The sequence below is a fragment of the Vicugna pacos genome, chromosome 5 (assembly GCF_048564905.1).
Source record: "Vicugna pacos chromosome 5, VicPac4, whole genome shotgun sequence".
In the NCBI taxonomy this organism is placed as follows: domain Eukaryota; kingdom Metazoa; phylum Chordata; class Mammalia; order Artiodactyla; family Camelidae; genus Vicugna; species Vicugna pacos.
In genome coordinates this window covers 5,071,236-5,075,710 of record NC_132991.1, presented here as the reverse complement: position 1 = coordinate 5,075,710, position 4,475 = coordinate 5,071,236, and the positions used below count along the sequence as shown (strand labels likewise).

The 4,475-nt window shown below is 41.0% G+C and overlaps 1 pseudogene across 1 annotated transcript; it reads right to left on the bottom strand.

Annotated features, from left to right (window-relative positions):
- Positions 1 to 1,502: 1,502 nt before the first annotated feature.
- Positions 1,503 to 2,152, bottom strand: LOC102527331 (eukaryotic translation initiation factor 1 pseudogene; annotated as a pseudogene). The gene has a single exon (XR_012073020.1). The product of XR_012073020.1 is annotated as a eukaryotic translation initiation factor 1 pseudogene (transcript).
- Between the last annotated feature and the right edge of the window lie 2,323 nt (positions 2,153 to 4,475).

Here is a 4,475-nt window from a genome sequence, read left to right as displayed (position 1 = left end):
CCAGAATTGATCCGCATACTAGGCAACCCTTGCTGTTAGCACCTATTCCAATAATTACTGTTGCACAGTAAATCAACATAAGACGTCCTGATTTGTCTCGCGATTTGGGTGCATGGGGATTCCGCTGGGGCGTCCTAGCTCAGGGTTGCTCCTGCAGTTGCAGTCAGATAGTGGCTGGGGCAGCTGCAACTTCAGGCTACGGGTCAACCTGGGCTAGTTAGGCTTCCTCACACCATGGCTGCCCTGGTGGGTGACCAGCTTACATGCCAGCTCAGGGCTCCAGTGAGTGTATCAGCCCAGGGTAAGCTGAAGCTGACATAAGCTGAGACATCTAGCCTCAAAAGTCACACAGTGACATTCCTGCTGTGCTCTCTTGGTGACAAAGCCCACCACATGATGGAAGGCATGGGAACTAGACTCCACAGCCTGGAAGGGAAGTGGCGAGTTTCTGGAAGAGTATGTGGGGTGGGAAGGATTGTGGTGGCCAACCTGGGAAAACGCAACCACAGGACACCAGGAGGGGACATGTCTCCTCATGTCCCGTCAAAGGCAAGGAGATGACAAAAGGCGCAGATATGGAAACATGCAAGGATGTCCAGAGTCAGGAAGAGCCGAGCTTTTGCATTTTTAAGAGAACCAGGTGCCAATTCTGGCCCTGATGCTCACCTCTCATCTCTTTAGCATTGAAACAAATGAGGTGTGAGGTTTAAAGATGTTCTTTTGGACATTACTTATCACTTTGATTTTGATTTCTCCCAGTAAAATGGTCCTACGTCAATTTCTCACTGGGTTTTTTCCTAAATGTTGAAAGTCATAGAAGGAGCGTGTGGGGTCACACAGATTCTGGTACATACAAGACCTTGGATAAAAGGCAGCCATAGTTTCTACTGTGGAGCACAGGGAACTATATTCAATATCTTGTAATAACTTCTGGTGAAAAAGAATATGAAAATGAATATATGTATGTTCATGTATGCTGTACACCAGAAATTGACACAACATTGTAAACTGACTATACTTCAATTAAAATATATATATGCATATATAAAAATGCAGCAGTAAGCTAGTAAGCTATTCTTAGTGATATCATCAGATATACCAACCACAATGCCAGAAAAGTTATTAGATGATCTATTTGAGTTTGGGTTAATCATCAAAGAATCCAATGACGATATGTTACTGTGGAATTTTACAAAGAGAGTCAGACTGATCTGAGTTCAAACCCTGGTCTGTCTCAAATATAAATAACAGATGCTAAGTGCCTGGCACAAAGGAGTCACAGGAGAAAAAAAGGGTGTCTCTCCTTTCTACACTGAAGACAACATATCTGAAATAAAGCAGACCTTCCCAAAATTAACCGATAAGAGCTGAAAAGCATCCAATTGTTCCCTTTAACCCATACATCTCTGGGTAAGTACCTTCTACAAGGGGTAAGAGTTTCTCAGTATCTAATATTATTCCAATTAAAGCTTGTAAAATAAGGGTTTTTTTTTTTTTTTGGCTCTTTTCAGTTTATTGCATGAAGGAGTTACACTAGTCCAAGTTAAAAGCAGACCCCAAATGGTTACATTATACAAGCGCTGAGGTTTTTAAACTTGTGACAAGGGTCAGAAGGGAAATTCTACTCATTGCAAGGAAATCCTCACTTAAGCTTCAGTGAGCCAAAAGCACTTAAAACCCATGAACCTTCAGCTGGTCGTCCTTAGCCAGTCCAGTCTCTACGAGGAACTGACATATGTTCTTGCGCTGGTCACCCTGTAGCTGAATCACTTCTCCATATTCTGGATGCTCAATTACAGTACCATTGCAGGCAAATTTCTTCTTAAACGCCTTCACCAATTTCTTTTTATCGTAATCATCAGCGATCCCTTGGACAGTGGTAAGGGTTTTCCTGCCGTTTCCCTGTTGAATTCTTATATGGATATAATCTTCAGTGCCAGCAGGAAGCAGATCATCACCCTCACTTGCATCAGCAAAGGGGTCGAAAGAGTGGAGGTTCTGGATAGCGGACATACGATACGATTCCTTTTCCTCGGTGGAAACGGCCTGCGGAAGGCGGCGGCGGGAGAAGGCGGGCAGGGGGGACGGAGCGTCGGGAAGCGAGGGGGCTCAAGGGGGAGGCTGCTGAGTCCTCGGCGGCGGCTCAGTGACTGGGGCTAAAATAAGTTTTAATAAGAATAACACTCTAAATGCTAACTAATAACAGCAGTAGCAATGTTTCATGCTTCTAAATAGCATTTACGTCACACAGGAGCGGGGCTAATGTTTACAAGAGACAAGAGAGTATGTGAATTGTATCCAAGTCAGAAAAAGCCGTATGTTTTATGTTACCAGAGTGGACAAATCCATGAAATCCACTTTACTGATCGTCTTGTGTAGGTGTTCTATTCTTTATGACCACTGAGTCTGTGTTAAATTGATAGAGATATTTTAAAACGTTCTATTGAGCTTTGATTTTTGGTCCTCTAGAAATGACTATTTTATGAAAACTGGGTTAATTGGATGCATAAATATGAACAACTGATGTTTCTTTGTGGTAAATTTTAGGCTTAAGCATTGTGAAATGCCTGCCTTTATCTTTTTTTCTAACTCTGTAGTCTTAATTCAGATATTACAGATATCCATATTGTCACTTCTGTTTTCTTTTTCCTCGTGGGGTTTACCTGGTAAACCTTTCTTAGTTTCGTTTTTAGCATATGAACTTTTCTCTTTTTCTCCTTACTACATACTGTGGGATTTTGCTTTGTTAATCAAACTAAAATCTTTTTACTGTGTTCTTATAAGTGAGTTGAACACATTTGCTTTATTTTAGTCTTCGTTCTTTCACATTGGTTTACATGATGCGGGGTGTTTGTGTGTTTCAGTTATATAGTTTTCCACTATACAGTCTATCTGTTTGCTCACTTTTGGTTTAACTTTTGATACTAAAGCTTTTTAAAAAAAATTTTGTGCTCATGGTCACTTTAAAAAAATTCTAACCCAAATTCTGATTATTCCCTTTGCTTATAAACAAGACCAGTCCCTTAGAGTGACCCTTGACTAGTTTGGAGGTACCAAGATGTGTATTACCAACAGACATCCCTTCTACAGACAGACCCGCCTTTCCCTCCAGCCATCACTGTTCCTTGGCTGGGTTCCAGTGAGGAGTGCGGTGTTTTCTAGTTACCATCTTCTAAATGTAAACTGAGTGATGCACACCTGTAAAGCTCCCTGTCCCCAACAGGCACCATCACCGCCTTACCTAACACACAAGCACCTCATCAGACATCACTTCATTTCAAGCACTGAGTGTCACAATACGTACCTGATGCTACCATCGCCCTCTAGGGTTCCTGATATATGTGATGGCTAATTTCACATTCTGCAGGGCACCATCACTTATGCATTGGCATAGTGGTCACCAATGGCTAAGAGAGGTAAATGAGTGTGTGTGTGTGTGTGTGTGTGTGTGTGTGTGTGTGTGTTACCCTCTGTTGGAAAGACCAATAAACAGTTCTTGCTCTTTTGTAAAAAACATTAATGTTGGAAAAATAGCCTTTTTTTTTATTCAGGTTTTACTTTATGTCGCATCAACTTAGATGAGACTCAAGCTTGATTATGGTTAGGTTGAGCTGGGAGACACATCACACAAAAGAACACATGCTCTCCTCAAGACCTTTACTCCCTCTGAATGCTGAGTTTTGTTATAGCTCACACGTCATCTTTCTCAGGATGGACCCTCCTTGCAGGACCTTCTTTCATAAATGGATTGTAGGTCGGTCACCACTCCACATCCTCTCCATGACACTCCCGGTCCACCAGACTCACCTTGGACATTCCCCTGTCATAACCTACCTTTAGTCCAGTCTGCTCACTATGTATGTTTAAGAAAAAATGAATAACTGATAAAAATGTAAGGAAGATTTTACCCTCAATGTCTTTATATCGTATACTTTATACTATAGGCATATTCCACCATGTTTGACCCGCCTTATGTTTTTCAACTTCTGTGCATTTGATCAACTTGTTCCCTTTCCCCAAAATTATATTTTTCCTTTCGTAGTTCTTCAAATTTCACTTACTCTCCAACATGCAACTCACATTCCACATTAGCCCCAAACATGACCATCACAAAAGTCCAAATAAATATTAACGAATTCATGAAGTTTGAGATCCAGAGTGAGAGCGGGTTTGCCATCACTAGTAGTCCTTTGATTGTGCTGAAACTCTATAATTTTTTATTCATACAAAAATATGCATTAGGCACCTACAATTTGCCAGGCATTTTTCAATGAACATCAGCTACGTTAGTCAAAATAAATACATAAATAAATCACTCACTCTTTCCTAGTGGATCTTCTGTTGTATTAGAGCAGAGAGGTGATAAACAGTATACATTAACAATTCAGATATTTCACAGTTTTCAAAGGTGATAAGCAATGAAAGAAAAAAAAATAGGGCAGCATAAGGGAGACTGGAAATTCTGAGTGACAGTG